This window comes from Myodes glareolus, chromosome 21, assembly GCF_982192425.1.
Source record: "Myodes glareolus chromosome 21, mMyoGla1.1, whole genome shotgun sequence".
NCBI lineage: Eukaryota > Metazoa > Chordata > Mammalia > Rodentia > Cricetidae > Myodes > Myodes glareolus.
Window position 1 is genome coordinate 8,747,011 of NC_142046.1, and position 12,475 is coordinate 8,759,485.

Genomic DNA, 12,475 nt, shown 5'->3' on the forward strand with positions numbered 1-12,475 from the left:
ATTGTTTGTTGTTTGTAACTTTATATTTATTATTTGCTTCTATTGTGTATAGTTGTATTTGGTTTTGTTCTGTCTTATTTTAGAAAAAAGGGGGAGATGATAGGGGAGTTCAGCCAATCACATTCTGTTCATGGGGTGTGTTGCCCTAAGGCAAAAGTTTACCTATAGACCTGGTGGGTGAAAGCCCCCGCCTCTCTCTCTCCCTCTCCACCTGGCCTGGATCCAGCATTCCAGACAGGTAGGATTCTGTGTAAGTTTTTACTTCTGTTTTATTAAAGCTGTATCTTTTGTAAGATAGTCTGGGGACTTTTCATTACCGATCACACTGCAGCATCATCCTCAGGACTCTAGAAAAACAAAAAGCTAAACTAAAGCCAAGTATATAGACCTATGTGTGTGTGTGTGTATGTATACACACACACACATATGTATATATGTATACATATATATTAGATACTATAAGAACAATACATGGATAATCCGGTAAAGAATTGTTTTGGTTTTTTTAAGATCAACAAGATTAATGCAATCATATTTTATATTAGATATGTTGCCAAGAAGAATAATTTTAAGGTCTCACTATCAGGTTCTGGGGGTAAGCATGAGACCCTGTTGCTAAAGACAGTATGTAGTTTTTTATTACTTTAAAAAATACCAATCCAAGACCTCTTTCTTCTTGTGGCCATCGCTGGATCGCAGCCGCCAAAATGAAGTTCAAACCCTTTGTGACTTCTGACCGGAGCAGAACCGCAAACACCATTTCAATGCACCTTCTCACATTCGGATGAAGATCATGTCTTCCCTCTTTCCAAAGAGCAGAGACAGAAGTACAATGTTCGATCGATGCCCATTTGGAAAGAAGAGGAAGTTCCGGTTGTCCGGGGACACTACAAAGGCCAGCAGATTGGCAAAGTGGTCCAAGCGTCCAGGAAGAAACACGTCATCTACATTGAACAGGTGCAGAGAGAAAGGCTAATGGCACAACTGTCCACGTGGGCATCCACCCCAGCAAGGTGGTGATCACCAGGCTAAAGCTGGACAAAGACCGCAAGAAGATCCTGAAAAGGAAAGCCAAGTCTCGGCAAGTAGGAAAGGAGAAGGACAAATACAAGGAAGAAACAGCTGAGAAGATGCAGGAGTAGGGGCATCTCATACAGTTTTCATTAAAGACTGCTTGAGTAGTAAAAAAAAAAATACCAATCCAAATTCCCACTCCCTCCTCTCCTCCCACATCCTCCACACACCCTCCCACCCACCCCTTCCAATCCTAAGAGGGAGCAAGGCACTCTGCCCTGTGGAAATTCCAAGGCCCTCCCTACTACATGTAGGCTGAGCAAGGAATACATCCAAAGAGAATAGGATCCCAAAAAGTCAGTACATGCAGTAGAGACAAATCCCAGTGCCACTGTGAGTGGCCCCTCAGTCTTCAGTCTGCCCCAACTGTCGAACACATTCAGAGGGACTAGTTTGATTCCATGCTTGTTCACTCCCAGTCCAGTTGGAGTTGGTGAGCTCCCATTAGCTCAGGCAAACTGTCTCAGTGGATGAACCCTTCATGGTCTTGACCTTTTTGCTCATATTCTCATTCCTTCCACTCTTGAACTGGAACTTGGGGGCTCAGTCCAGTGCTCTGATGTGGGTCTCTGCCTCTGTTTCCACCTGTTGTTGGACAAAGGTTCTATGGTGATATTTAAGATAATCCTCAGTCTGACAGCAGGGTAAGATCAGTTCAGACACCCTCTCCTCTATTGCTTAGGGTCTTAGCTGGGGTAATCCTTGTCGATTCCTGGGAATTTCTCTAGAGCCAGGTTTCTTGATAACCCCATAATGGCTCCCTCAGTCAAGATAACTCTTTCCTTGCTCTCATGTCTGTCCTTCCTCCATCTCAACTATCCCATTCCCTCAAGTTCTCCTCAACCTTTCCTTTCCTCCTATGCCCATGCTCCCAGTTTTGTCTGTTTCCAATTTGCAGGTGTATCTGTGCATGTTTTTCTTTGGGTTCACTTTATTACTTAGCTTCTTTAGGATCATGAACTATAGGCTCAACGTCCTTCGTTTATGGCTAGTATCCACTTATGAATGAGTACATACCATGTTCATTTTTAGGGTCTGGATTACCTCACTCAGGATAGTGTTTTCCAATTTCATCCATTTGTATGCAAATTCAAGATGTCATTGTTTTTTTACTACTGAGTAGTACTCTAATGTGTAAATGTGCCACACTTTCTTTATTCATTATTCAGTTGAGGGACATCTATTCTGTTTCCAGGTTCTAGCATACTTTAAAACTATATTTTTTTTCAAGCCACCTCATTTCACTCCCTGACCCCCAAAGACTTGTAGCCGTATCATAATATAAAAATGCATTCAGTTCAACTTCAAAAGTCCCTATAGTCTATGACATTCTCAAGGTTATTTTAAAGTCTAAAGTTTAAAGTCTCTTCTGAGACTCATTCAATCTCTTTAACTGTAATCACCTATAAAATCTAAATCAAAAGAACAAATCACATACTTCCAAAATATAATGGCACAGGATATACATTACCATTGCAAAATGTATGGAAGGAAACATTGAACCAAAGTAAGACTTAAAACCAACTGGGCAAACTCCAAACTCTGTATCTCCATGTCTGATGTCAAAATTCTCTTTATGTCTCCAAACTGTTTCATCTTTGTTGACAGCAGCATACCTATTTCTCTTGGACTGATCCTACTTCCTGTTAGCAGCTTTTCGCAGCAAGCATACCATTGCTCTGGAATTTCCAACGTGTTGGGGTCTCCAGGTTTCAACTTCATTGCTTCACAGAAAAGCTTCTCTAAATCTCCATTCAGGGACACACCTGATGCATGCCTGGCCTCAGTGGTTTTCCTTAGTCACACAGAAGGTTCCATAATGTTCAGCTGGAGCCTCCAGTTCACTCCTGAATGGTTTAGGAAGCCCCATTACTGGCCCCCTCTCTCCAAACCCTGCCCACTCAGAAATTCTCAAAAAAAAAAAGGAAAGGCACCAAAAGCCCAGTTCCACATTCTTGGTGGCTACTGGAATTTCCTCCCCTGCTGCCCCCAGCTGCCCAGGTCCCTACCTAAGCACTCAGTTTTTAATCACACTTGATCCCAAACACAGCTTATGGCAGACACAGCATCAGTCCTCACCTACAATCTATAAAGCTTTCTTTCCCTGCCTCAAGTGTAAGACTTCTCTGGCATCATTCTCTGAGACCAGTGAATCTACACAGGAGTTGTTTCCCATAAATCTGCTGTTATACTTTTGCAATTCAGTATAATCTGTCTTACTGCATTGAGGCAAAAATTTATTATGTGTGTGGGGGGCAGAAAACATATCATCTTGGTGCCAAAAATCTGGGAGAAGTTGAGGCCCCCGCCTGTAGACATGTAGACCAGGTCCTCCAGCTGTGTGGGTAACTGCTCCTCTTCCCCTATCTTTCTCTCCACCAGACCAGATTGACTTTCACTCAGTATGGGTACAGGTGCTTGGCTGTGATGGCAAACTCGGAGATTCAGAGATGGAAGAATCCTATCAGTCCCCCAAATGTGATGATCTAGTACAGTCCTGAAGATGGGCACTAAAAAGTAATCCCATGATAGCTCAGCATTGAGTATAAAAAGGGTTCTTTACTTAAGGGTAGACTCACAGATCACAATCCTCTGAACAAGCAGGGAACAGGAACCAAATCCAGCAGCAGAGAGGATGAGAGCAAATGTACAACCTCTACAGCTGCATTTATAGTTTAAGAGACCATGCCCAAATGGGCTGGTATCTTAAAGGTCAAAGAAGTTCCCACAACACCTCCTTTTGTCTAAATAAGAGAATTCTAAGCCTAATACAAAACTATATACAATAAAAATAAATATTAAGTATAAAAATTAGAATTACAACCAGCATAAACAATATCATACAAGAAACATATGCTAAATGTTTGAATAATTATCCTATCCTTAGGAGTCCCCAGGAATATATCCAATGTCCTGTGCAGAAATACAACATTTTAAAAATTTCATACAATATATTTTAATCATTACTTCCACTTCCCCCAATTCCTCCCAAAACAGAGTCTTGATGAGACTGGCCTATACTCCTAGAGGCTGAGGAATATAGACAACTGTAGGCTGAAGACCTAGGGAAACTCATAGCACTTCACTTCAGGAAGCAGGACGCCTCAGAACAAAAGAGACTGGAGACATGGTACCAACCGATGACCTAAATGACAAGAAACGCACCAGGTCTTGCACTTTTGGAAAAGCATGTGCTCAATGCAATGCTAATTTTCCTTCATTCTGATGAGAAAATAAGTCAAATATCCCTGAGAGGAACAAAGCATGTTGAGTCCCTAGAGGACAGGCCTTCACACCCCCACTTGATCTGTTTTGCACTCTTGCAGTTGGTTGAAAACAGGAACAATCTGTTGTTTTCAGCAATGTTTCTAAGGATGTTTACCCTTAAGCCATTGAGTTACAGTGATGAGCTTCCTGCTTTTGCTGTCTTGGCTTCCCTTGCTGAGGACTATATATACTGTGTGAGAAAGTGAAATAAAGGCTTGCCTGCAGAACCTGAAGTTGTGTTGCATGTTAATCCTAATGTCCCTCACTCAGAACAATGACAGTTGCCATGCTGGTGTGGCAAAAGCATGCCTTCAAAAAACAAAGTTAGATGGTTGTTTATGAAAGAGTGGCCACCTGTCTATTCTGTCTATATGGTGTAAAATAGTAATTGAATGTTCATTTTACCTACAGTGATGTTCAATAGTTCCAATAGTCCAACTATGACCTTTCAATTTAACTGTAATGACACCTGCTGGATACATGATTATACAGAATTTTCACACCATCGTTTGAGCTCTCTGTTTACATTTTTGTCATGACTTGTAAGTTACATATCTGCTTATATGTCTACTGTAACATCTGGATCATCAAAGTCTTACAGTAACTTTGGATTCAGAGGTCTAAATCATCCATGTATATTCATATACTACAGATATATTCTGTTTCTTATGTTTTCATCAACAAAATTTTAATACAATCCTGTTGATTGTATCTAAAATCATCTTAAGGTTTGATTGTATAACATTTGCCTCAGAAAAATAAGTTGATTCCATTCAGATACCTTTCATATACCCATATATTTTAAGAAGTTTCAACCTCAGTAGGTGTCCATTAGACCCCCTCAAATGGCACCTAGGTTTAACTATCCATTCCCATCTTTCTTCCCTTACCCCCATCTTCCCTTCCTCTCTCAATTTGCTCCTTCTAGTCCATCTTTCCATATATACACATAATCTTCCCATTACTATATATATATATATATATATATATATATATATATATATATATATATATATTACCCTTTCTTAGGAGATACTTCCCTCATCAGCAGCCCCTTACTAAAGACTTAAAGCCTACCAAAGACTTAAAAGTTGCCTTCTACAAGTCAGAGAATATAAGTACCACCTGGGTTACTTAAATAAATAAATTTTAAAAAGAATGGGTTGTTACAAAGTGAAATAAAAGAAAAAATATTCTTGATGAAAAGATAGTTGAGAATGTCTCCCTTATTGTCTGATCTTTGAACACCAGATGCAGTACAGTATTGTTATCACTTATTTCTATAAACAATGATCTTCAAAATACAATGCTTTGACAATTTTGTCATCCTTTCAAACTCACACTGAAATGTAATTGGAATGTAGGAGTGTTGCAAGGTAAGGTCTGTAGGGATGCAGGTGCATTGTGGAGGAAGCTTCATGACCAGGGCTTTAAAGGGTGGGAGCCCTGTAGTCTTCTCCATTCCCACAAGACTGCAGTAACTGAGCCTATTATGAAAGTAGGCAGAAGAATTCCTCACTAGACAGCCTGCATTTTGATCATGGACTGCATAGCAGCCAGAACTGAAAGAAGTACATATCTACTTCTTGCATCTTGCTATATAAAATACGTTTCCTTTCTTTCAAATATCACTGTAATGTTATGCAAGATAAGAATATTTTAAAATTTATGGAATAATGTGTAGCAAAACATGTACTTGGAGTCCCCCAAATCTATATAAGATGATAGTTATTGTTTTTCATAATATTGTCAGCTAGAGTTTCAGAGAAAAGGCAAGGTAATGATGGAAATGCCCCCAGAGTTCATGAGTAGAAGGTCATAATTCTCAATGCAGCAGTGCTGCTATGAGGTGGGCCATTCTGTGGAACTATATCCTGAAGGTTATGTTCTCCTGAGTTGTGGAAGAGTTTGTTATGAAGGGAGCTCAGTTCTTTGCAGCTTTGGTGTTCTCTTGGGTCTCTCATTGTGTGATACCTTCTGTCATGTTATGACACAGAAAGATGATCCTCAGAAATCACAGGCTTTCCAGCCTCCAGGACCATGAGGCAATTTCATCCCTTTGCATCATGAATTAACCAGTCTACAACACACCTTAATAGCAATACAAACAGACTGAGACAAGTGAAGGAATGAAATAAAATATTTATTTATTGTAGCTAATTTATAGATCTGGTGTAATCTGTATAATCATTATCAAAGAGTGGCTGCTTTGAGACCCCAGCCATTTAATTGTTTTTCTTCTTCCTTGTGGTTTCTGGATTTGTTAGATTATTCTGAATAAAAATGCCTTAAAACTTAGTGTCTCGTAGCAGCAATTATTTACTAAGTTCAAAATTTTACAGGCCAACAGCTTGGAGTTATCTCTGTTGAGCTGTTTCTCTGGTCTCCTCTTGGTGTGGGAGAATTGTCTGTATTCTGTCAATCATGTATTTTAATAAAACGCTGATTGGCCAGGCAGGAAGTATAGGCAGGTCAACCAGACAGGAAGTAGAGGCGGGGCAATGAGAATAGAATAAGGCTACGGAGGAGGAAGGTCCCTCCGCCATTCCTGTACAGACCACCGAAGAGGCAACATGTAAGCTGTCACACTGAGAAAGGTACTGAGCCCATGTGGCTAATGTAGATAAGGATAATGGGGTAACATATGTTGTAAGAACTAATAAGTAGCCTGAACTAATGGGCCAATCAGTTTATAATCTTATGGAGTCCTGTGTGTGATTTTCTTTGGGGCCGGTGTGCTGTGGGGTACCGGGCGGGACAGAAACCCCAACAAGCCAGCCCTCATGCTACATCCTCTGACATGGGAAGGTGTTAACTGACGCATGACATTTCTGCTACTTGTGGCCTGTAGTCTCAACCACCCCCCAAGAAGACTAGCCTAGACTGATTTGCTGGTGTCTGAGCAAGAAGACATACTCATGGATTTTGTAGTTTTGGTTCCAAATAGATACACCAGTACTTCTGTTCAGTTCTGCACGTTCACTGAAACAAATTAAATGACTAACACAGATTCAAGATGTGGAAAAACCAGCTGCCCCTTTGATGTAAATATCTGCAGAGCTCAAATTGCCTTAGTATGGCTATGAGGGAAAGGGAGGCATTGTGGTTTTCTGCCTTATACTGACCCATCTTCAGTTTGCTTTTCCTTAGAGTCTGAAGGATTTTTCTTGTAATTTTGAGTCATATTGTTTCTGGGAGCATCATTTACCAGGATGCTTATTTGGGCTTAGGAGTCTTTCAAACACCTCAAATTCATAGCTTCTTAATAATCACTAAAGCCCATCTCTTGTGGACCATATTGGTACTTGCTGCTTCATCATCCCCTGGACTCTGTCCATGACCTCGAGGACACTGGGAAACATCAGAAGCAGACATTCCATAGTCCTCCCTAATCTCAATTTTCTTGTTCTCATCATTAGGGTACTCTTGTTCTCAGTGTCATTCATTCTCTGGTCTGTTGGTTCTTTCACAGGCAAAACTGACTTAAGAGCTAAAGTTTTAGACATAGGAAACTTCATTGTACATATAAACATCTGACTTCTGGGCAGGAGAAAACACAGAACAGAAATTAAAAGAAAGTAACAAAATTCTTTTTAGAGTTTAACGAAGGGTGGATATACCTCCTTCCTTTACTTTGCATTGGACCTGCTGTGCCCCACATATGATTTATCCCCTAAGAGATTATGTTTGCAAGAACTTCCCCACTGCTTCCCAGACTCGTAGACCAGTAGTTGGCAGAATTCTCTAACCATTCCTTTCCCAAGTAATGAGAGGCTCTCCAGTCCTCCAAAGAGGCTATTCACTAGACCATTCAAGAGACGCAGGTGAGCTCCTACTACACCACAAGTTTTTCCTGCTTCAAGTGCAGTGATGCTGTCTGGTCAAAACAGGAAACCAAAGGAACACTGAAATTAACTTAGAAAAAGAAAACACCTACTCAGTGACTCTCTCCACTCCTATGGCTGTGAAGGCAGCTGTATTTACATTGTGGATCTACCACACCAAGGTCAAAGCAATGAAAGCTACAGATGCTGCCAAATGGACTGTCCCTGGACTATGAGCCTCTTAAAATTAAGCCATGAGAAAGGCTCCCTGACCTCCTACCTCGTTCTGACACTTGTGTTTGGTATAAATACAAGTTTATGTTCCAGTCCCCCAACCCTCAGGCCTCGGCCTGGGAACTAAGAGAGACTAACACAATGAAAGGCATTAGGTAGAATGACTACAGAGCAGCAGCCAGTCTTCATCTTGACCTATGCACACAAATGTTGACATTGACAAATGCCCACTTTAAATGTTGCTTGTGTTAGAGTAAACAAAGATGTAGACATTTATCTTGTGTGAAGGGAATACAGAGTTTACAATTCTTTACATGTACTGTTGCTGTCCACCCCCCACAGTTGCCAAAAACAAGGGAGTTTCTATTACAAAAATTGGGGTTTTAAAACAGAGTCTTCCTCAAATGATAAATACATAGAAAGAAAGCCCCATCCCAAGAAATACATAATAGGAAAATATAGTCCAATAGCCAGAAAATTAAAATTTGGAAATCCCTTAAAAATGTATTCTGACCTTTGGGAAACTGGGAAACCCTGAGAAATCAGACCCTGTGTCACAAGAAGCCGTTGGGATAGAGTTAACCATTCTCAGCCAGAAATCAGCCAGGATCACTGGTTATGCTTAGGCAACAGGCCCCTGAATTACATATGGGTAGGGCCTAACCAACCTATTAGCCCATTGAATGACAAAACTCACTGAGAATGGGGACAGTCCAAAGCAACATTAGAAGATTACAAGAGACTAAAACTTGTAATATCCTAAACCTTTAAGCTAGGAACCTCCCCTTATTCTGGTGCTGCTATCCTGCCTTATGGGTTAATTCATCTTGATAACAGAAATATTACCAAACCCCTGAGGCTACTTGTTGGGCATGTACTAATGGTTTGACTAAACATGCCTCTTCAGATGCTTTCCAAAACTAAGTAGAATGGTTGATCAGGACATAGAGGTATTATAAGTTTCTCTTTTGAAATTAAAACAGTAGTTCAATTCCCTTACAGTAATGGTACTATAAAATTGGAGCCACTTAGACTTAGTTGTCATTAGATAAAGAAACTGGTTGTTTCTATACCACTTAATCAGAAGTAATTAAAGAAAAATCTTGCCAAGGCTGGAAAAAACCTGAGAGAGGAAGAGGGAGAGAGAGACAGAGACAGAGAAAAAAATCAAATAATTGATACCAGTTCTGGTTCTCTTGTTCCTCCTCCCCTGGCTGGGCCCTTAATTATTATTCTGATGGGATTAAAGGTGGGGCCCTGCATGTTAATCCATGTGGACAATTATGTACCAGTTCAATAAAATTCATTAGTGGTCCTTAGGATCAGCTATGCTCTTTAAAGCACCATGAGTCCATGGTTTGAATCATTCACGAAGGCCAGTGATGAATATGAGAGAGTCCTAGTTCTAATAAGTGCTGAGACCTTAGCAGAACTGCCTCTATGATAGAAGTACCATTCAGACTAAAAAACTCTGCAGCTAAACAGTCCACTTGCTGAACTAAAACAAAGGCCTAATCCATCAAAGTTCATAGTTCCAGAAAAGTCTCTAAATGGACTTGTATCTGGATATTTGGTTTCTGTACCTGCGTTTCTGGCTAGTTGTTCTTGTCAATCAAAGTATGTCAACTCAGAATATGGTTTTCATGCTTAAAATTTACCCTGAGAAAGGCTCAGAGCTACAGTAGGATCACTAACATCCAGTGTAGTTTCTAGCTGGAAATTAAAGATATTCTGTAGACTGAAACCCATGTCCTAGTAGTCTTCTCTCATGGAGACCCCATAACACCGAGAGCTGCAATGCTTCAGATTTCTCCTTCCTCGGGAGAAACAAACCTAACCCAGACGAAGAGCCAAATCATTGTCCTTTATAGAAGGCTAAGTGCAAATGTTCTTTGGGGAGTGTGTTCTCTCTCATAGGAAGTGCTACCTTAAAATACCTGACATCATGAAGTTGTCATTCTTAAACACTAGGAATAAAATTAGCTTTCTTGCTTTGTCCAGCCATGGATTGAGGCCACTGACCACACACAGGTCTGAACCTAGTGAAAACTATAGCCCTGTCCAATTCTAGGAACCATGACAGGAAATGTGCAGTGAAATCAAAACAGAGCGTAGTGTGTAATTTAGTGATCTTCCTTGGACATGTGACTCTTAAGTTCCTTGGGACAAGCATCTGGAGCTAGCCTCCAAGGTCCTGGAGACTCTTCACCACCAAGGTTCTGTGCCTGTCATCAGGTCTGGAGCCTCCTGACTCTGCCATGGTGAGCTTAGCATCCCCGAAAAGCTGTGTAGTCTCCAGACCCTAATTCTATCTATTAGGTTATGGGGTGGTAGATGGGTAGACTTCAAGCACCCCAGGAGTCCAGAAGAATTCCTGGTCCCTGATCAGTGAGCAAAAGCCCTACTGCAGCTTGCTATCTGAAGGTCTGAACTGGCTGGGGACACACTGAGGCAGGAGTGGAAGGAGTCCAAGGGGAACAGGTCTAGGTCCTTGGTTCAAGGCCTATAGAAGGTTATGGTCTCGCAACATTTACCCTGCATCCAGCTTATCAGAAAGGACTTTTGTCAGCTGGAAAGTACCTCCTGACCAGCTTTATACTCCCCCAAGTTGCTAATAGCAACACTAGTTGCTCCAGGGTTTTCCTGGACCCATATTTACAGATTCCTCTGTGTCTGTTTATAACTGTAAAGCACCCAAGGCCCACAGTTCTTCAGAATTCTGAGGATTTTATTTCTATAATACAGAAGTGTACAGCATAACAACTCTGAAAAGCTTTTGCATGGCTGGTGTTGTTGACTCTTTTGAAATCATTAAATTATTTTCCCAAATTTGTGTCTTCTTCAATTTCTTAAGACTGTTTACAATGCTTTCAAAGAGTGACTAAAGCTTAAGAAAATAACGTGTTTGCTAGTGATGTTATATTCTGTTTTGGTTAACAGTATCACACATAACCAATAAGAGATCTACATAATTAAAACTATCTATTTATTTATTTTGGATTTTCAAGACAAGGTTTCTCTGTAGTATTAGCTGTAATAAAACTTGCTTTGTTGATCAAGCTGGCCTTGAACTCATAGAGATCCATATGCCTCTGCCTACTAAGTGTTGAGATTAAAGTCGTGTACCACCACCATCCAGGACATAAAGGTCTTTTTTTCTCATCTCTTGTAGTTTATCCATATTAGTTATCTCCTAAGTTAACTTTAGTTTAGATCCTGGCATAGTAATCTTTGACAAATGGGACCTTAATAAACACTGACTTTTCTAACTTCTGAAAACTCCTCTTATACCATGAGAAGAAAGCTGAACTTACTTACCACAGACCAAAAACAAATCACTAGTCAGTTCAGATGATAGACTTGTTAGTGAATCCCACTTGAACTGCTAGATGACTGCACATCAATGAGTTACCAAGCTAAGACTAGATAAAATGCTCAGCTGAGCATTCTACAGAGAACTATGTGAGTCATGAACTGTCTAGACATCAAATTATGAAATATTTATTATATCAATAAAAAATACATATAATACAACATAAGCAAATACATTTAATTCATATAATAAACTGAATAAAATTCAAATAATATAAAATAGAAAAACAGAGAAGATATTTTGGAGATAGATTTTCTCAATTGTGAATAGAAGAGGGCATCAACTCAGATGCTTTTCTTTAGTTTGTGTTTGGTGTTTTGATTCTTTTGTTGAAGAATTCTCTAATTTCTATACAGACACATTTAAACCAAGTTGTAACAAATCCTGTCAGCACCTTGAAAAAGAGTTATCAAAAGAATACTGTAACAATAAATGAAGAAAGAAGTAATTTGTGGTTACAGTGATTCTAGTCTCTAATGAAGGAAAACAATGATGGCGAGCTAGCTGCATGGATGGATCCAGATGGGGCCTCAGACATCCTGCTGCAGCTGTCCCTTGTGAAGAACACTGTGGTACTTAACAGTCTTGGGCAGAAAGGTTGTTTGATAGTCACTGTTGAATAAAAAATATGTCATTTTAGTACAAATATCCTCTCAGACACTAGACTTACATCAGTTCTTACTGAAATAGTTTCTAAAGACTT

At 40.0% G+C, this 12,475-nt stretch overlaps 1 pseudogene; it reads left to right on the forward strand.

Annotated features, from left to right (window-relative positions):
* Positions 1–707: 707 nt before the first annotated feature.
* LOC148118642 (large ribosomal subunit protein uL24 pseudogene) lies at positions 708–1,142 on the forward strand (annotated as a pseudogene).
* Positions 1,143–12,475: the final 11,333 nt, after the last annotated feature.